The sequence below is a fragment of the Uloborus diversus genome, chromosome 10, assembly GCF_026930045.1.
Source record: "Uloborus diversus isolate 005 chromosome 10, Udiv.v.3.1, whole genome shotgun sequence".
Lineage (NCBI taxonomy): Eukaryota > Metazoa > Arthropoda > Arachnida > Araneae > Uloboridae > Uloborus > Uloborus diversus.
In genome coordinates this window covers 116,586,813-116,609,779 of record NC_072740.1, presented here as the reverse complement: position 1 = coordinate 116,609,779, position 22,967 = coordinate 116,586,813, and the positions used below count along the sequence as shown (strand labels likewise).

At 30.8% G+C, this 22,967-nt stretch overlaps 1 long non-coding RNA gene across 2 annotated transcripts in view; it reads right to left on the bottom strand.

Annotated features, from left to right (window-relative positions):
• Positions 1-477: 477 nt before the first annotated feature.
• LOC129231498 (uncharacterized) overlaps positions 478-22,967 on the bottom strand; it is a 145,395-nt gene continuing 122,905 nt past the window's right edge. For both annotated transcript variants that reach the window (XR_008581257.1, XR_008581258.1), the window contains exon 4: positions 478-609. This is a non-coding gene — a long non-coding RNA (uncharacterized LOC129231498). The remainder of the gene's footprint in view (positions 610-22,967) is intronic.

Sequence of the window (22,967 nt, the reverse complement as noted above, 5' to 3'; positions counted from 1 at the left end):
AAATAGATATCTTGTGATGTTGTGATGTACAAGAGGAGAATTTTTATGCACATAGAAGTTTTATTTATTTACTTTTATTATTATTATTATGTATGCATTTCCTTTTTTTTTCTTATTTTCAAGTTGCACTACTTCATTTAAAATCATGTCTTAAATTTTACTCAGAATAATAATTTATTGAAAATGGATTAATAATTACTATTCCTTAATTTTGGTTAACTATACAATACTTTAGGAGCTTTTCTTCCATTTCATGCCAACAAGTATAAAAAACAATTAAAATATAAGTATCAAATAGAGAAATTGTGACTGAAAGATCCCCTGAATGACTATAAATTTTTCAGAACTAATGGAGCAATGAAAAACGAAATTGAAAGATGGTATTCAAGCATAAGACAGAAAAAAAGAGAGGGGAAAAAAAAAGAAGTTGAACAGATGTAAGAGCGATTATCTTATAGAAACATGAAACAGGCACAATTTAATTCGGTAAGATTTATTAGCACTTTCATCATCGCATTATTTCAGAAAATAAATGCAGCAAAAGTATTTGGGAGCATTATCGCAACTACTTGCTGGTGTGTGTAGTTGTAAGTCGGCTGTGTGTCACATCTAGAAATAAGAAAATGAATAAGAGTGAATCAATGAAGCCATGAAGAAATCATATAGTAGATATTAAGTGTTAATACATATATTTATAAATAAGAATCGATAAAAGCACAAGCATGCTTGAAAGCAACTTAAAGTGAAAGTTGAATTAATTGTGATTGAAAAAAAAATAGCATAAAAAAGTATATAAACCAAAAATTTCAAGTGATGCCTGTGTTCTGTAGGCTTATGGAGTGTTTTTCTTAGTGATCAATAAAGTTCGGCAAGGAATTTTCAAAAAAATAAAAAAAATGTAAATGTGCATAGTTTGTGCAATGAAAGGAGAAATTGCACATTAGTACCTCAAAATGACTTATTATTTTTAACTAGAAAATTTGGTTCTGAATGCACTTTCATTAAGACCATAATATCACTTTTTTATACTTCTTGGTTTAATGGAGTCACTTTTCCACGGCATTAAGCAAAAAGGGTGGGGGAGAAAGTATAAATGAGGTTCACTGCTTTTGTAATGCAATAAAAAATCATTGCTTACTATTTTGAATTAATTTCATGTTACTCTGTTGCATCTATCGGCATGAAATTGAAGAAAAACTCTTTAGGGTATAATTATCCAAAAATATGAAATAATAATTGTAAAATCACACAAAACGAATCAAAAAGTCTTTCAAAGTTAGCCTGAATGAGGACTGTAATGAAGATAAATCTAACTTAGTCCAATAACTCTTAAATTTACCTATTTTGTACTTCATAGTTACAAACATTCAGGGTAACTTTGATACTGTAACGGATTCGGTGCGACTTCCACTTTCTTGAAATGAAGACACAGTTCTTGATAAAAACACAGGAAATTTATTTACACTATGTACAGGAAAGATCTTCAACAACTGCTAAATTATTCATCAGTAATTAAGCAATTATCACACAACACCGTAAACTCAACGTTTACACACGTATTTACTTCCAAATACGAAAACAACACAGCGAAATGCCTCGCTATAAACAGAGCAAATACACACTCAGCACAAATCTGAATCGAAACTCCACTGTTTATCCATCGCTAACGGCTTTTATACACCGAAAAGAATTTTCCACAACATTCTTACCTCTTCGCGAAATGCGTAGACCGTTATCAAATTTTATCAACGAACAAAAAGGAAATAGAGGGGTCGTATACTTTAGCCATATGAAAAAGGGGTTGTATATTCATTACGGGAAACTATTTACAGGTTACGTTACTACAATAATTACTATTTACAGGATTTGTAACAATACAAAAAATTTCTCTATTTCAAAATCTCCCACTGTTATTTTAATACTGCTGTTACTCCTATCGGCATAAAAATAATGAAAAACTCTTAAGCGTTGTATAGTAATCCAAAATTATGAAATAATAATCGTAAAAATAGTTGAAAATGAATTATTAACTTATTCAAAGTTATCCTGAAAGAGCAATGTAATGAAGAGGACTCTGCCTCTTATATTACCTATTTTGTGCATCACAGTTACAGTCATTCAGGGTAACTTTGATACGAAATTACTCTATCTTTAATATGATATTTTAATACTGCTATTATCTCTATCGGCATAAAACTGAAGAAAAACTCCTAAGTGCTGCATCGTTATCCAAAAATATGAAATATTAATTGTAAAAATCATTTTAAATGAATTATTAACCTCATTCACAGTTACCCTCCCTCCAAGGGTAACTTTAAAATGCATGACAAATGTGATGCATAATAAACGATTTCAATAAACCATTTAACCATAAAAATAAAAAGTCAATGTTTAAAAATTGCTTTTCATAACATCACGAGGTTTCTATAATTTTTTATATTTCATAGAATATTAGTGCTGAATAAGAGATTTAAACATTTTTCAATCAGCACTCAAGAGTATCTCCCAAGCAGTTGGAATTGTAAAATTACCTACATGCCTGTACTAATGTTAGTTAAATACTCGCTACACTATATGATTAAACTTTACTTAATTACAACATGGAAACTATGCTACAAGCTTAGCTGATTCTCGTTGCACAAATTATTAACTACTTAGTAAGTGTACACATAAAATGAAACAAAATGTGATGAAATATTTAGCGAAATCAAAATACCAAAATTCGATCAGTTCGTTACAGATACTAAGCTCATACCTACATAACACGAGAATTTGAATTCATATTTAAACTTCATTTACTATAATCGTCGCTTATAATAATAGCTTTTTTAAAATAAATAATAAACACTGTTATCAAATGTACCAAAAGACTCTAAAACTGTAAACAAAATGCAAAACTTTGAGTTTTCTAAACATATTTGTCATTTTAGTAGTAAATTAGTAATTTTAATTTTTTAATCAATGTTTACATTTCCTTAAGATGTTTTATTCAGCATTAATCTCCACAACTTTCACTACATTATTCATCTGTGAAAAATAAACTGATAGGATAAAATCTTTTAATAATATGATTCTTGAAAGTTTGTTCGACAAAGTTGCTAGATGTTTAAAAATAAATGAAGAAAAAAAGAAAATGAAATGTTCATCGAAGAAGTTTATAAAGGTTTTGCCTTAGTGTGGTAAACTTTTGGAAGCGGAAAACATGTAGAACACTTAAAGCTAACATTTTAAACATTCAAAGAAATAGAGTTTACAAAATGTATTTATATTATTGAAATTTTGCTTCATGTCCTCACGGTTATTGAAAGTTAAGTTGTACAAAAGAACAAAAACAAATTTAACCGCAAAGAAATACCAAGATTCTCTAATGGATCAGAGCTTCTAAGTTTTTAAATTTGCTAACATCATAATTAGAATTTTATCTAGGTAAGAAGTTGATTTATTTCCCTGTATTTTAGTTAGAAAAAACTGGAACACATTCGTAGTAACCTATAATTTAAAGAAAATACTTGAAAAAGTTATATAAAAAACGTTAATAGGTTCATCAGTAAAATGGATTTGTAAGATTTGATGGCACAAAAAAAGTTATGTTTTAATTATTTTAACTAAACAAGAAAGTGCATACAGGTTTATTTTCAGGTTATACATTAATTTTGAAGCTGTTTTCAGTTTAAATTAAAGCTTGATTTGCATGGCAAGGCAACGGAGATCAGCTCCTGCATATATTTTCGATTTTATGTAAACGAAGAGTTAAAACGAAAATAGAACTGAAAACTACAGAATCCCTACCCTTACTTTGTTACAAATAATGCCCTGTTTAAAATAAAAATATGATTTAAACAGATTTCGTAATCTCAAATTAACTGCAACGGAGAAACAAACACCGCATTTCACATAACCGTTTATGGAGGAAAAAGAAACAAACTAAAATATATTTAATTTTAGTTTTGGAAAGTTTAAAGTTGTACTTTAATTCAAACACCTAGGCGAGGTACTCACATTTGAATACAAAAATCAAATCTCCCGCTCCTTTTCGACAGGGCGGGTTTTATTACTCCTCGTTTTTCCAACTTCCTCCACCCCCAGACGAAAGGAGAAAGATGCTCTTCAAGCATCTTACTCCCATTTAAATGAAAGAAAATAACAAATAAATCATTTTGGGAATTTTAGAAGTGTTTTCCAATCGGTTAATTTGAAATATCAGTACTTTCTTGTACTTTTAAAAATATCTGCGCTAGGGACAAGCCACGAAACTTAGTCAACGTGAAACAAAATACTCTGACTTTTTACTTGAAATTTCGCAATGAAAAAATGTTTTAATATTTATTAAAACTGAATTATAATTTTTGAAAGTCGATATCACTGATTTTTAGTAACAATATTCTCTGTCCTGTAAAATACCCCTTTATTTCTTACTGCAAGTTCATCGAAAACATGCAGAAATTTTGATTACCTGCAACACAGACGTAGTGCCACCTATGGACAACAATCGATACTATCGTCCCCAAAACAGCGCCCCCAACGGCGGTTGCCATGAGAAGGCGTGGCCATCGATCAGCGGCGGGGCCGATAGTTTGATTGACAGGCTAGAGCCATCCTTCAAGGCGCGCCCACCTTCACGGCTTGCGTGCTAATGTGAAATTCTCGTGTGGTTAAGTAAAAACGATTTACTGCAAGTTTCTACTTGGCATGGCGTCAAAAACTTTTTTGACTTTTGTCAGGGGGAAAGAAAACTTTTTTTGCGGGAGCAGGAATCAACGCATTATTTATTGAAATTTTAATTACAGAACTGGAATAATTAATGGTTTTCACCTCCGTAGAAGTGAGATTTTATGTTAAGCCTACGCATGCAAGCAACCTTTGAGAGCTGTGAACTATAATTCTTTTAGCTGCCTATTATGCGCCATTTTTTAAGGTTTCAGACTTTTTTAACGGTTTATTTTTTAACAGAACAGTAAGTTATATTTAAGAGCTTAATATATTATTCGCGCATGCACTCATTAATTATAATAATTAAAAAAAGCTAAAAATTCAGGAAAATATTCCACATAAAAACACGATGAACAAGCAGAAGGTAATTATTTCATTCTATTTACTACTCATTTTTATGTTTTTGAAGCAGGAGGAAGAAAAATAAAATTATTAGTAATTTCATTTTCTGTAAAAGATTTCCTTTTTTATAATTGTGTATAGGAATTTTTAATAAGCATATCATAAGTAATCTACCTATTTAAATGAAAAAAACCCTTCTGTCGAATTTTAGTACCCAAACCATTAATTATTTACTGGGGGATAATTATAAATTAGATAAATAAATTCATCAAAAGTTTTGAATCAACAATAAAAGCTTGTTTTTAGTCATTTATCCCTTTTCATTTATGAATGCTTGTATTATTCGTTTAACTAATGACATAACAGGAATATATAACTTTCAAAATACCTTTGTGGCAATTTTAAATTAAATTCTACTAAATCATAAATTGAATAGTAGGTTTAATTGAAATAAATAAATAAATTGATTCCCCATATTTTTTATTGAGTATTTTTTTAAATGTTGCGTTTTTCTTAGATTAGAATATCTCGGCATAATTTCAATTTAATTCAACTGAATCATCAATTGAAGAATGGGTAGAATTGAAGCAAATATATAAATGAATAGATTGATTCACCAATTTTCTTTAATAAACATTTTTAAATGATACGTTTTTCTCAAGTCAGAGTACTTCGATTATTATTTCATCTAATGAGGTAACCGTAATATCTAACTGTAAATAACATTCTAAAAATTGAAAAAAAGTTATGCTTTTACGTCTTGTTACTGCTCATTTATAAACAATTATGATTGAACTCTGCAAAATTGCAAATTAAATAACTGGGATCATTGAAATAATGACAATAGTTCATCAAAAAAAAAATTTCATGAACATTAAGGTTGCACTTTTTTTCTGCATTTCTGAATATACTTGTATTATTGTTTTAACTAACGAAACAACTGTAATAACATAAGTAAGAACTGCATCTAACTATAACAACATGAGATAGAACTGAAGAAGATTTTGCGTTCATATGTTTTGTTACTTCTTAAGTAGATAATTATGATTTAATTTTGTAAATCCAGAATTCTACTCCACAATCAAAATACTTTTTTGATTTCTGTAGAACTCCTTAAGATACAATGATCTCCAAGTAAGTTATGACAATAATTTTTTAGGTCCCGTAAATCTTAATTAGCACAAGTATCTTTAAAAAATTAAATTTTGGTAACTATTGTCTTCGCCAAGTCAATTTAAAAACTTGGGGCACATAAAATGACTGAATAAATTTAGCAGACTTTGCCAATGTCTGCAGTCTGCTGTGAAGCAAATCTTTAAATAGTTCACCCCAAAAACAAATATCCTGATTTTTGAAATCAGTTTCTTATTTAGATTTTTTGAATTGAAATTGAAAATTCTTTTCTTTTTTTTTCTGAGATAATATATATGTATCTTAAACTTTACAAAATAGATGGAGTCTAGTACCCAAAAGTTTTAAAGAAATTATCAATGAAATATACATATATGGTGGAACCTAAATTGTACTGAAATCTTTTTGCCCCGCCCAATCTTAATTCACTTTTAAATTCACCAAGTTATGTCTGTATGAAGTATGGTCGAACTATTGAAACTTTTTCTTTCTAATTTAGTTTCTGTAAGCATAATGGTTAAAACATAGTACTGTAAGCATAATGGTTACAATAATACTTACAAAAAGTCGCTTATAGAAAAATAAGCGATACATTTTTAAAGGGTTTTTTCAGTACAATGGCACGAAGTGACATATATGCTAATCTTTAAAAAAATATATCTTGTAATAATACCCTTTTTTTAAGGAAGAAAATTACAATCTTTTGCTGATCCTTTTATGCTAAAAGCAATTTAAACTCTAAAAAAATATATACATAAAGTGATTTCGGAGATAAAATGGTTATTTTAGACAATGTTGATGTAAACTGGGAGGATGCAATTGTGTGAATAAAATGCTTTTAAAGAAGAATAATGTGTATTAAGATAGATTCGAAAGCATTATTAAAATGATGCGCCCATAATCATGCTTATAATTCACGTTAATGTAATTTTATATTGTGTGTGTTTTTCTGAGTACTTGGAGTCTGCACATGGACATTATAATGTTGCTTCTCGTTCTCCATATAAGCCCAAAAAGGAATTTCAAGGGCTTAGAATAATGAAATATCTGTCATAGATTAGCAAAATGTACTGCTTTTTCTGTTGTATAGAATCGCACGTATAGAGTAATTACATTAAGTCAGTTGTAAATTATACAAGATAAACCATCAAACTTATATCAATTAAAACTACAATTTCGATTCCAATATTTGTTTGCTTGAGAAGAGACAGTCCGTAATGTCAAATGTTGCCTAATTTTGTAAATGCACGTCGATATTCAATCTTGAAGTCTTAGCTTACATGTAAATGGATACTGTTAACATTATGAAAGCTAATTATCATTATGTGTGTATGCACACGTGATTATATAGCAATTTTCAAGGCCAGTGTTTATATTAAGTATTTTAATTTCTTTTAAGTATCACTACCTGAATGGCGTTTTTACATTTTGCTAAACATTTATGTACACGAGCGTAAAAAAGCTGGTATTTTTGTATTCAAAGTATTATCTGAATTTTTGCTTATTTATGAGTGTTTAACTACCATATAATGAAATTTCCTGTCATTTTAAAGTTTAGTAATTTGTTGGTAAAGCATAGCTTTAAACACACATTTGCTGCATACACACACAATCTGTACCATTATTTGTCCACAAAACTTTTTCAAATGCATATGTATTATAAATGCTTTAATTTCAACAATTGCTCTTGATTTTTTTAATGCAACAGATGTTAAATTAAATACCGAATTTGTTGTGAAGTGTGAATCTTTATCTAGTACAGTCCTTATTTTTTTTTTTTTTTTGTGCTATATGTTTTGTTAGAGAGGATTATGCTTATGATTTCGTATAACAATTTGTTCATATTTATGATTCTAAGCTATATTATGAATCCTAGTATTTGGTAGTATATATTCATTTGTGAACTGCATTAGAAAATTCCATTAGAAAATTCTGTCCTGCATGAGAAAATTCCAATGGTTGCCATTTCTTCTTAATTTAGTTTGTATTTATTTTCATTTCATGCTTAAAATTAATGATTCACAGTGACATTGCATAGTACTGTTGTTTGAACCCTGTATATTTTATTTGTATTAATGTCTAGTTAAATGTTGGAAAAATGTTTTAGAACTCTTTTATTTTAATTTTTTGTTGTAGAAAGTAATGTTAATAAATGATTACAAAACATGACGTGAAATGTATGAAGGATACATGCCAGTAATAGTAATACATTATTTGAAAAAAGCGGTAAACTGCTTTTATAAAATGTTAAATATGATGTGATTTAGGCTTTATGATGTGCTTTAGATGCAGTTATAATGGTTTGCCAATTATATTTTACGATAAAATATCTTAAGATAAGAATTCACTTCTTTTATAAGCTTCCATTATGTTTAGTCTCGAAATTACTTTAAAACTCATCGCACTTAATGCAAATTCATTTCTTAAAACATGCATGCCCTTGCCTAATGTTTGAAATTTGAACGATAATGTTTTTTTATTGTTACCATAGTCTTCAGGACTTATTTCAATGCTAAAATTGCCTGAATTCCTGAACAGCCGAATGTGTAAAAAATCCCCTAAGAAAAAAAAAAGTGCAGAAACTAGGCTCCCCTGAAGGCTTCCCCGAGCTTCCATGCAAATTATACCCTGGATGCAGGCTCATTATTTTGATGTGAACAATAAATTTTGAAGGTCTATGACAATTACACTCAAATAAATACCAGATAATCCGGCGAAAATTCATAGAAGACATTTCCATAAAGAGTGACACTAAGTGTTGAAAATACAAAGGAAAAAAATGAAAGCTTCAAAAAGGTTTTGAGTACTGGTTTTAGCACTGAAAGCTAAACAACGTTTATACTTCTAAAAACCCAAAACAATTTATTTAGAATTTATTTATTTAGAACTGATTTCTCTGTAGTTCCAACTTTTTAAACACCTTAAGTAAAAGCTAAACGAGAAATAAAACACTTTATGTGGCAAAATATTTTAGGATTAGCCACCTAACACCACCCACATTTACTGCTGAAAACTAATGTTATATATTTATTAGTATTGTTGTTGTTGTGTTATTATTATTATTTTGTTTCATTGAGAAATTACGTACCTGCATATATCATGCGCATTTTTAAAGTATAAATATATAGTCATCTCTTGGAAAAATTGGCACAGTATTTTTATTTTCTTTCATTGTCGTACTGTTAATAAATAATGACAAAATATGATGCAAAATGTGTGAAAAATGTATAGAAAAAAGTAACATTAGTATATTATAATGAAAAAAGAAGAAAACTGCTTTCATAAAATGTTAATTAAGATGTGATTTTTAACTTTTACATGTAACGTGTTTTAAATATTTATTACCTTATTTCACGAGAAGCAAGAATGCTCTTTCTTAACCTTCCGCATTTAGTATGTCCATTTTCAGCGTTTAAATCTTGTCAAAAACCCTTAAACTCATACACGAATAAAGGTACGTTGCAATGTTAACTTACAAAATTATACTGCGCTGCGAAAAACTTCAAAATAATTCTGACTGACAAAATTCTTGTTTATGTAAAATGATCCCCTGAACCCAAATATGACCGTAGTTTTCCCTCATCACGTCACACGTTTTGCTCATCCTGCCCCCTCCCCCATTTTTTCAGTTTTTGACAGTTTCATAGCCATTGTTTTTATTTGGAGGAGAAGGGAGTATCATATAAACCATTAACATTCTTCAGAGGGGCTAGAGAGATGTAAAATTCATAAGCATGCGCATTTGGAACAAGTTAGGAGACTCATGGGGTATTATTCTCCCTAAATATATTTAAAAACTATATATTTATACTGTAAAAAGAGCATTTGTACTGTAAAAAGTCGCATTGTAAGAAAAAAAAAATAAATAAATGAAAAAAAAAAAAGAAAAAAAGGTAACTAAAAAGAAACTCTTCTAAAACAGTTAATTTTTTTAATAACCGGTTAATATGATTCCCAGCGCAAAAAAAAAAAAGTTGGTGTTAAGCAATCTTCATATATGTGGTTAAACTGTATCAAATTATTGCAGCTACCTTAAATAAAATGACAGAGTTTATTTACAGTTATTTTATTCAACAGTCACATGTCGAGAAACATTTTCTTGTAATATTTTTTCAAATTACCAAGTTGAACAGCTGTCACCATCCGCAATGCTAGGAAACGTGTTACGTTGAATTCGTTCCTAAAATTTACAACTAGTTTTTGAAACCAAATTGTTATACAAAGCTATGAATTCAAAAGTTAAAAAGTTGGAACCCATTGATTGTTCGTGAATATAGTGCGTATGAAATGTGGAGAAATGTGGGTCAAAACGAAATGGTGAAATATTTACTCTGTTTTTATCGCCACTTATCTGGTACAACTTTAACTATGTAGTCTTTTTCAGTCAAGAAAACGTTACTTCTAAAGATTATAGCATATGATAATGCAAGCAATTTTCAAAAATTGATACTTCTATTGTAATATTTTGTCGTAAGTCAAAAAAAAAAAAAAATGATATTATGAAATGACAAAGTTCTTGCCGTTAACATTTATTCAATCAATCGAGGCCTACTAATACTCGGTGCAGAATTTACTTATATTTGTTTATTTAATATTAAGTTTTTTTTTTTTTTTGAATGCTTTCTGTAGTTAGTCAAGTGCAAAGTGCAAGGTGAAATAGCATTTCGTTTACTTATTCAGTCTTTTATTAAATCACTTGCGTATTTATTTATGAATTAATTAATTTACACTCCTGTATTAAATAACTCACCTTCTTATTCATTCATTCACTTAATTCATTCACTATTAATTCAATAATTTTGATTTATTAATTTATTCTTTCATTATCTATTCATTTGTTCATTGATTATTGTATTTGCTCATTCATTTAATTTCAAATCTTTTTAATATTCGAATAAAAAAAATAATTGCAAAAAAATTTTTTTTCACTTGTCCCATTAAAAAAAAGTGAAACACATTTCCTTTTTTTTTTTTTTTTTTTTTTGAACGTACAAATTTAGTGCCAAAAATGAAACAATAATGTTTCAGTGTTTTGTACTACTTTAAAATACATTTTAATTTCTTCATGAACTGTAATTTTTAAAACATATTTCCAAGTTGCTCGTTTTGAAAAAAGTATGTTTTCATAAACATTTAATTTATCCCCACATTCTCCTGGATCTATTACATTTACCTATTCTTTGAAAAAGGATTTCTTTGTTATGTGCAAAACAATTAAAGGTTAATAAAGGCATAGTCAATTGAACAAAACTGCTGATAAAAATTCATAAGAGTGAATTGTAAATCAGCAAGCGAGAAAAAGCATGCAAAGTTTTAAAATTAATGTTTTGAATAAAAATTCCCAAGGGGTTAAAGCAAAAGTGGAAACGGGGGAAAAAAAAAAGATTGTGGTTTGAAATACCTTTAATAAGAAATTAATATGCAATTAAAAGTATATAATGGTATTGTTATGCTTTCAAAAAGTCACTTCAAATACTTAACAGTTACTAGTATATAATATTTTTGATCATGATTTTTAGTTTTAATTATAAAATTTAATTTTAGGAACGCAGAAGCAAAACAGCAAGCAGCACTCAATACAGTGCCAGATCTAATGGAGAATCTGAGAAAAGCTTTGGAAATCTAGAGTACAGATAATTCTTGGGAGCAATTTAGGAAAGTATTTAATTATATTTTAAAACACAAAATTAACAGCAACTCTCACGTTATGATGATTTCATTTACTGCAATACAGTTGAAACAGAAATGTGTGCCAATGTTCAGGTTTTCAGTAACGTGTTTTGTTGTTACATTGATATTCAGAATTTGCTGTTAACTTCGTATTATACTTTTTATAGTTGATTATTCCTTTTCATATTTTGATTAGGGATGAGAGGGGACCAATTTTCAAGATTAAAATCAATTTCAAAAATAATACCACACTATTAAAAATTCAGGAAGATTTTCTGGTAATTGTTACTGTAAAATTGCATCGCCGACGCATCGCTGATTTTTACGGTAATTTATACCGGAGAAATAAGGGATCCCAGCGCCAACTGGTTGCTGTGGACTACCGAGGAAACCGTAAAATTTTACAGTAACATTTGATTTTTACGGTAATAGTTACTGGCAACATGGATGCCGGTAACAATTACCGTAAATTTTCCGGAAAATTTTTAACAGTGCAACCAAAATATCCATCAAATAGCTAGGAGTTTTCAAATTATAAATTAGCTTAAAAGAAATCGTTGGCATTAATTCTACACGCATATACTCTCGCTCATGTTGTATAAATATTAAAACTGAAATATTGTGGAATTTTTGAGTAGTTCTTAACCTCTAAAATAAGAATTGTTTGTTAAAGCAAAGTTTGAAGATTAGCAATAAGTACATTTAGATTGAGGTGAAAAACTTTAAACTTGCAAACTGTACATCATCGAGATTTCGGAATCTATTTATCATTTGCGAATAAACGTTCCAGTTAAACCAGTGTTTAAAAAAGGGTATTAGACGAGTCAAGTTTATTAGGGTAAATTTTACCTAAAAAGAAGTAGTGTGTTTGCATCACATTGTTTTTTTAGAAGCTTGTCTAAGAAAAATTCTCCGCATTTTTTTTTTTTTCACTCAGAAAAAATATTTATATAAAAATATATTCACAGGAGAAAACAATTTCCTTTCAACTAAAAATTTCCTAACGCAAGAAATTCTCTCTCAAGTTGTGCAGAAAGACTACTGCATATGATAAATTACAGCAAAAAATTACCAACATACAGTTCTGTGACTGTAGAGAAATAAACTTCAAAAACAACTAAATAAAAACGCAACCTCAACAAATTTTGGAAAGTGTTGTCCATTTCTGTCACAAGTTGGCAATATACATTATTTCATGACCTTAGAGAGCCTTTCTTTTCCTGAATGTAATATTTTGTAGCTTTAAGTGAAAATCTATACTATTAGAGCGATTCAGCAACAGGTTTTTTTTTAGTTTTATGGGTTCATAGTCACCAAGTCTACGTTACACTTCACCGGAGCTTTAGGTACATGGTGGGGGGAAGGAGGGTTTCTACCCTCTCTTGATAAAATAAAAGCCAATTATGACTTGAGGAGAAGTTTTTATCTGATCTATTCGATACAGATAGAGCCACGCATTTATCCATCATCTGTAACCCACCCCCCTCCCCAATCTTTCAACAAAAAAAAAAAAAAAAAAAGAAAGAAAGAAAGAAAGAAAATAAATAAATAAATAAATAACAATTCTGTTACAAACAATACCATTAGAAATAAATGCAGAGACGGATTCGCTTTTAGTCCACAGTTTTCTCCACAAAGAGTGAACTCTAGCAGTTAGCGTAGTTAGTACAATAAACACATCGATACACATGAGTAGATCACACAAAATTCTTTACAATTTGCTTTGACGCTTAACTTTCTCCAAAAATATGGACTCGGCCTTTAAAGTAGATATTAAAAAAATAAATAAATAAACAAATTGCAATACGAAAAGAACTTGAGGGAGGGGGAGGGGGGGGGGCATGCTGTTTGTAACCTGGTTTCAAACATTTTAGCATAGTGGGAAAAAAAGCTTGCGATTATGCAAATGCGCAATAACTGCAATAAAATTATGTACAACGCAATTTTTTTTAAGATGAAGCGTGATATATGAAGTGAAGCATATAATAACGAATAACAAATAAATATCTTTGTTTTTGAAAACTAAATGAATGAATTACCAACGTTTTAATGCACAAAAATTACAAATTGCTGCAGGCACGTGTTTCGGGAGTAGAAGGAACCCCTTTCTCAATGCAAAGAAGTGTGAGCTTTTGGAAAGTCATTTTGGCTTTCCTCTGATGACTTTTCATCCAAAAGGTCACACTTCTTTGCATTGAGAAAGGGGTTCCTTGTAACCCCGAAACAAATGTCTGCAGTAATTTGCAATTTTTGTGCATTGAAACGTTGGTAATTCATTTATTTAATGAAACATATGGATGCCTCAAGTTGCCAAATCGATTAACTCCACTTTTAAAAAAAATCCTCATTTCTGCTTTAATAGTGCTTAATCAATGCTTAGCATGTGAATTTATGCGAAAGTTTTGGGTCAGTACATTTCTGACCATGTGATGGCAGAAAATGTAACAAGAGGTCCCATTCACTCTTATGGATAACACTATTTCTTCATCACTTTTCTCGACATTTTGTTTTATGGAGTTTATCGATTTGGCAAGTGAAGCATCCATATAATGTGGGTCACATTAACTCTGTTGGAACATTTATCAAGAAAAAAATGAATGCAAACAATTCCCCAGAAATATTGAAAAATACTCTGCATGTTTATCACAGGTGCTCCCCATACGGATGTAAGCCGTCAATGCTATCAGCATCTACTTAAATTTAGTGATAGAAAATGGGTTATAACCCCTGCTTCCTTACCCCCCCCCCCAAAAAAATGGCCGATCCCCTGCGTCTAATACACTTGTTTGAATAAATCCAAAATCCGGGTATCAAATTCAAAAGTTTAAAATACGGTTCAGGTGTACTGACTGACGGAACGAGGGGTCAAGCATCCCCAGAAGCCTTGGTTTTTGCATTACTGTCAATCCTAATAAAGTAGTTCATACTTATGAAGGACTGTTTGGATCAAAAATCTTCCTCTAGAAGATAATTCTGTCTGCGCTAGTGTGTACTCAAAGGTAACATTTGCTTTGTGTTTTTTTTTCTGAACTTAACTCCTTGAACACAAATCGACTCAGTCGATATAATCGATATATAAAATCAGTCCAGTTCATAAAAAGCAAAACTAATTTCAAGGCAAAGTTTTCATGTCTCAGGTTTTAAGAACACACTGGACACATTTCTCCTTGAAGAAAAACGAAGTCAAAAATTCTATCTCAAGTAATAATGTTGGTATTCCTACTGATGAAAATTTTACTACAAGAATGAAATTCTTTGAATAATGAAATTTGGAGCACAAAAAATAAAAAATAAAATTGAATAAACAGTAGTAACATTTCAAAGGTATATCCAGTGTTATATATTTTATCATGAATTCATTTTACACGAGTAAATTGCCTACATTCTTTTTTGAATAAAATATACAGTTCTCCGTAGTGAAGTCATTAAGATAGACCTCCTGTATTCTAGAACAAGCTTTCTGTATTGCAAGTTTAATATAATCAAGATGATAGAAATAAAAAAATTAAATCTCTACGGGACGGCAATATAGAGGGTTCAGCGAGGGAAGGGAAATAGTCGTTTTATGAAAATGAAGCACGGTTTCATATTTTATCTTACACCCACGTAATTGAAACGCAGACCTTATTAAGGTAACTTGCTCTTTTAAGACACAGGCCTCCCAGAGGCAAGCTGACTGTGAACAAAGAGCTTCCTGAGATTGTAGTCTGCATAAAACTGTTTCATCACTGAAGAAAGCGAAGTCTTCTGCCTAGACCTGGTTGTTTCGCGAATAAATCAATCCGAACTGAAGTGAAATTGCTGTAAAATTTACAAAGAACTAATTAGTTTTATACGGTAAAGCAGTACGTGTGTTAATCATAATAATCTACGGATGATTAAAAAATATGCATTTTTACATTACAATTACTAAAAGAAAAAAAAATAAATAAATGAAATCAGCATATAGCATAAAACCTTTCCCTTATCAATATATATCTCGATAAAATTAAGCGTTATTTGCTGAGTAATAGTAAGTATAAAAGGGGTGAAACCGTAAGAAGATAACCTAATTTTCAGATCAGATTTGATTTCTAGGAAAAAGAAAAACTGGTTCAGTTAATAACAATAATAAACTACCCAGATAGCACTCGTTACGTTTGAACGTTTTATTAACGATTTAAAATGGTGGTCGTAACGTTAGCAACCATATTTCGATGTTTCTGAAACGAAGTGTGCTACCTGGTAGCTGCATTCTTTGAAATCAATTATAAAAGGTGACAAATACGGGATTTATTATAATAATGATTACATTTACTAAGAAAAGTCTTGAAACCTATTTCAATTGTTTCATTCATCTCATTTTACTCCAAGAGTTTGTGACTGAAACATTTCTTATATTGCTATTCCGATTTTCTAGTTGAACAAAGACAGTGATGTCTCTGCATTGCGAAGGAATACAGAAAAAATCTTTAACGAAAAAAATTATTTCAAAAATTTTGCTCATTGGAAGATTCTTGCCAATACGTTTTGCAGATAATGGAGTGAAGCAAAAAACAGAAAAATAAAAAACATCAGAAAAAATCTCGAAAGGATTCATAACTTCTGGTTGAAGGCAAAATGTTCCCATCCTTAACACAAGTTTTTGCTTTCGTGTAAATTCCACCCCTCTTTTTTTTACCCCTCCTCCTATGGAAGCTCTGAAAGTGTTCCATCTTCTATCATCAGAAAGCCATCGATTCAAGGTTTACAAGAAGGAACCGCGAAGGCTTTCCAATCATTGAAGTGAAGAATTTTCTCACCTAAAGGTAGGAGCTAATGGTTGTGGAAGTGGTTCAAACCTTTGAAACTTCACGGATCAGCTTCATTACCACTTGCTGAAATTTCTTTCTGAAGCTGCTGCAAGTCTGCTTTTGCGTTAGACCTCAGCTGCGATTCCGATATTCTGATCTCACGCACTAACTCCCCCTATCCGAGAATACAATGCTCGTAATAACTACGCCCCTTTCGTACAATCTGCTTTCATACAGTCTAAGTAATTAGACTCATTGCAACTAAAATCAAGTTTCTTTGTTTTACCAGTATTTTAATAAAATTTATTTGGCTTAGGGTTGTTATGAATTTTTCAATTGAATTAACCTAAATGGCTTTTTCTGCAGCATTGCGCTTGTAGAAAATATTTCACAGTTTGGTAGCTATAACTTATTTTTTTCAATTGTGTTCTTTTTGCAATTGTTTAGTGGGCTAACAATTGTCGTTTAATTAACGAAAAATATTTTTAATTGTGTAATTAAGATGCTGTCAATGTTAATATTGTTTCAAACGCTTTTAATTTTAATTATTTAAATTGAAAAGAATTCAAGCTTTTTATATTAGTCAACTGAAAGACAAATTTTTGAGTCCAGCTCGATCCCATGAATAATTTTGGCTGTTATGAAGACCAAGGGCGGCCATACCAAGTATTGACTGCAAAACGCATGAAAAAATACAATTACGTATTATTTCTATCCATAAATGCGTTTAATGTAAAAATGTTCTGTGTCGCATTTTTTTGAACTTTATCAGTCCAACAATTTGCCAACCTTGTATACATGTTGATAGCGAAGAGGGCATTGGCGAGTGGAACGAGCAAGGGGCGGCGCCCCTATCATAATGATGCAATTAAATTACATTAAAACACTTTTACTGTATTTATTAGTTTATAGAGTAAGTATTATTAGTTAATGTAAGAGGAGAACAAAAAATGGTAAACAAGCTGTAATTTATATGTCGGTCGCAATTTTAGCGAACATAACTGTTTTTCATTTTGCCCAGATCTAAATTAGAGCTAAAAAGGCATGAAACAATGTCAGTGTTGATCTATACTGAAGAAGGTTATTAGCATGTCATACATAATTAGCATGCCGTAAATTAGCATGCCACAGAAGTCAAGCTCATTTGCACGGATCATTTTCTACTTAACGGAAATTAATTACCATATACACTCGAAAACTCGTGATTAAATAGAAGCATTTGTGGCAAAAATTTGGAAGCGGAAAAGAGGGGGTGGGGTTCGACTTATACTCTGATTTTTTAACTAATTAAAACTTACTTATCAAATGTAGATGTTTAAGACCTTTAATTATAGGAAATAATTATCTGAAAAACGTTGTTTTCAGTTGAAAATTAAATACTGAAACTGTGATGCAGTGCAGATGTCTGCTTAAAATATGAATATTCATCAACCTCAGTTAAATGAGAATCAGATTTTGTTTTTCTATCAGCATTGAACATACCCTCGGATTCCGTGCCTACTCGAAATGACTGGTAAAAATTTGAACAAAATATGAAATAATAATAATAACAATAATAATCTTGCAAAAATGGATTTGACAAACCAGATTTTTTCCCCTCTATTCGGCTTACGAAGATAGGAAGCCGACTCGTTCACGAACGCAAATGTTCATACGGTGCTTTTACAATGAGTGGCTAATTGAACAACGTATAATAACATTTTGGCATCCCCTCAGTAGCAGTTAGAAAAAAAAGCAGAGGATTTGTGTTCGAATCTTATAGATCTTGATCTTTTCCAAGATTTTTTACCATCATATATACCAAATATTTGTAATTTTTACACATTATGTGTTTTTACTAACGCATTGAAAGATACAAGATCATAATATGCTCAAACACTGAACCTGGGACTTTAGAAACATGGAGTTTTAGCCTTTTTTTTAAAAATGTTTTTAGTTGTTGTGTGAGAAATATTACCATTCTATTTCTTCTGTACTTAAAGGACACACACTAATATTAATGCTTCTTCCAAGTTTCATGGAAACAAACAAGGATCCCCCTTTTTAAAGCTTATTATATTTTTCGTGCCAAAATGTTTGAACTTGGACCATTATTGCTCTTGTAATGGCAATTTCCAAAAGTTAGTATACCAAATTTAAGATGGCCGAAAGTAGGTAAAAATTATCATTTTTCAGGGGTCCATGTTTCGATCTCGGCCGATAAATGTTTTACAAATCGATAATTTTATGGTTTCACTAGCATTAAGGTTTTTGTTTTCTTTTTTTTATCTGTTAATTACTCATTCCATTTGCAAGGAATTGATGTTTTTCTGCATATATTTATGCTTTATTTCCGAAACTTTAAACTTTGGCTCTTGATTGTGATGCATCCAAATGCAAGGAACCATAATGTATCAAAAAATGAAGTACCAATTTTCTATATTAAAAAAAAAAAAAAACGTACTTAAAAAATAATGATTTGTACGTGTTGTGGGCATGACCTTACGGTTACGTCTACAGCAAGTACAAATCCATATTTTTTGAACACAAGAAAACCTTTTAGAAAGTTGATACTTCATACTAGGATACACAATGATTCCTTATATTTTAATGCGTCACATTTATATGCCAGAGTTTAGAATTCCGGGAATAATGCGCAAATATAAGCGTAAAAATGTGCACATCCGTGCAAATGAATTGAGCATATTATGAAACAACACATTTTTTTTTTAATATTGCGAGTCTTTGCACGGAATACTCCACCTACTTATTATTTATATGTCTGTGGGAGTCTGTGGGAAAATGCAACTAATGTTTACTTTCAATCGCAGTTATTAAAAGATCCTTAATTTTTTTTAATCCGAAGTTGTCAAGGTAAGCTTTTTTCATATAATTTATTTTTTACAACCTAGGTGTTTATTTTACCATTTGGTTCATTCTTACAAAAAACTAAGGGTTGGAAACATGTATGAAAAACATATTAAATGCAGGTTACCAAAGCACCTGCTCATCGTGAGAAATATGAACCATTTTCTCACGCGTACTCAAATTCCGGGGAGAGTCCAGAGCGCTTAAAATCCACTCACAAGAACCATCAAGCGTCGCTACTAACACCTGAAGCCATTAATGGTCCCTGAGAGTAAAATCCATGTGCTGTTCTGGTGTGTTAGAAAGCAGAAAGAAAAAACGAGGGAACTTTTTTTTTGTTTTGAAGCCATCGTGACATATTCCAAGCTGTTACGGTTTCAAGGTCAGCGTCAAACATGTTCATTCAACTTCCATCAGTTTATTCGTGCATGCCGCTAATGAAGGGTTAATCGTCTTGGAATGAAACTAGCCGCTTTTGCAGATCTATCGTTTAATATTCAGTTGCTCTGGGTAATGTCAGGTAATCTTTCGCGGCTGGTTCTTTCACATACTCTGAGACACTGGTGTCGATTCGGTTAGGAATTATTTCGTAAGGGGTAAATTTCAAATTGCAAAGTGTCCTTTCTTACATTACGTTTAAAATTGAGGTCGGTTTGTTTACAAAGATGGAAGTAAGATAGCAATGCAACTCCTGCGAAATTTCATTTAAAATAGCGAGTTAAAATGAAGTAAATAACTAATGATTTTAGCAAAACGTATCTTTTGCATCACTACAAGATTATCCCCTTCCCCCAAACATTTTTGGTTGTATGGGAGGAATAGCATGTCGGCAGGAATGGGGCAGCTGCATTTATGCCAAGATAAAATGCGAAATAATATTTCTAACTTCCTCAGTAGATGCAGCAGATTTAAATCTAGCAAAAGTCTAAAGCTCTTACATCTATACTGGACAAGCTAGAAGTATTTTTTTTCTTTTTTATGTCAGCATAAATACAGCTGTCCCATTCCACCCGACGCCTCGCTATCTACTAATTGTTATGTTACATTTCATTAGTATTACAGACATTCAAAATTTTCGTTACTCCAGATTGACTCGGATCCCGATTAATTTGTATGTACAAGGTTTAAACGAAAATTTGTGGTTCAAAATAAAGCTTCAACTATTGGATGAATTAAGCTATTTTTTCAACTTGATATTTTGATTACAAAACTACATTGTTTCAACTAAAGTTTGAACTCTTGGATGAAATAAACTGCATTTTTTTTAATTGACACTTAGATTATAAAACTTCATTACAGAGCACGCCCTCCTAACCTAACCCTACAATTTTTACTTCAAAACAATTTCACAAGCTTTAACTAGACCCAGTATAAATTCTCAATCAATTACAACCAAAACCATTTTTGCAATCACGATTTTTCAAAAGTTAAACAAAGTGCTCCAAGCAAAATGTCCAATTATCGTCCAAAACTATCCTAGGTGAAATCTCCGAAACATGAAAGGGACGAAGAAGTACACCGGAAAACAAATCCTAGCCATTCATTACGATCAGATGCAACTGTAAATTTCGCCATAGAATTTGTCTTTTTGCCCTTCCAGGATGGTCAGGTTGAGCGAATCTCTCAACCTGGACCATTCGTCTCGACGGTAATAACAGGGTAACGGAAATCTGGAAGGACGCGTAGCATGAAAAAAGCGTAACTGAATATTCACGAAGTTTCAGGCCAACGAATTGTGCTTCAAATTTTCAGTTGTGCCTGGCTTCCCTTTAATCAATCTATATACTTAAGTCGGATCCACAAGCATCTTCCTACTACTTTAATTATATCATCTCCTCTGAGACCCGAGATAGCAATCGTTCACTACGAAGTGCAATTACAAAATATGAATAAAGAGAGCTTTTGATTTCTGTTTTGATATAAGCCTGCATTTTGAACAATTATCTTCAATTATAATTTATAGGAAAGCAAGGAATATCATCGTTGGTATTTTCAAGGTTGTTGGAATTCAAACCGAATCAAATATACAAGAAGTTTTTTTTTAAGTTTGTGACGTCATAGCTTGTTATTCATAACAGAAACCTTAAAAAAGTTCATGTTTTTTCTTTTTTTTTCAGATCCCATGTTAATTTCTGTTATTACTGCATATACATTTGATACATGTTGTAGTTTCAGCTATGAAAATGCTAGCGGTTGCTTTGTAACCAAAGTCAGCAATCATTCGCAATGGGGAGCAATTACGAAATATGAAATAAGATAACTTTTGATGTGAATCTGTATTTTGAACAATTATCTTCAATTACAGTTCATACGACAGTAAGAAATAACAACGTTATTAATTTGAAGGTTCAATTCAAGACGAACCAAATATACTGGAAATTTTTTTTAAGTTTTTGAGGTCAAAACCTGTTATTCACTGAAACCATAAAGACATTTCAGAATACCTGATGTTATTTTATTGATCCTGCATTATTTTTTGTAATAATGTCTACGTGTGGGAAAATGCATTTGACTCATGTTCGTGCTATAAAGATGCAAGCAGTTGTATTGGGACCCAAAACAGGGTTTAGTAAATAAAAGTGATTTTTTTTACGACTGTACATAACAAGTACGCAGTATTTTAGTCTTCTGAATAATACTATTTACAGTTAGAATTTTTTTAATGCTTTGAAAAACTTGTTGTGCCCGGATGTTACTAAAAAAAGTACCAAAATGTTTTCCCAACATTTTGATTGAGATAGTAAATTTTTAGAGAATTCAAAAAATATTGAACGAGACGAGATAGTAAAATTTCATCCAAATCTGTACAATACTTAATACCAGCACTTTTTATTGATTTATTATATTTTTTATACTTATCTACTAAAATCTACAAATAAGAACATCTATATTAACTCAGTAAATTGATAATCAATAAATCGTACATCATACAACTCCTTCATTAATAACACATAAAAAACCATTTCTGAAGTTTGCAATGTTCCTACTTTTCCTCAATATAATGCAAAACGAAATCGACACACACAAAATAAAACAAAAAATAAAAAAAACTTCAGATAACAAATTGTTCTCATGAATGTAATCAGACAAGTGTCAAAGAAATTAAGTACGAATGCTAGCAAAATTTTTAAATCGATTGCAGAAATAACCGAAACGTCGATTCAAATACAAGTAGGAACTGATTCTGAAAAGATTTATACATTAGAAATTTGAGTCTAAGATCTTACAAAAAAGAGAAACATGTATAACTGTCCTTCTCAAAAAGAATCAGTGAATTATTAATGCATGTGTATCACGCTATGTTTCGTGGTTGCTCCGGAGCTATTTGAACAGCTTAGTATCACAAAATTTCTATGCCGATTTTAAACGAATCAGGTGAAAGAAAATAAAAACCTTTAGTTTAAAAGAAATTTCTCTGCGTTTGTTGCTAGAAAAGGGCAAGAGAAAGTGTGCCTATTTTTAAATAATAATGAGTAACGGTGAATGAAAAGGAAG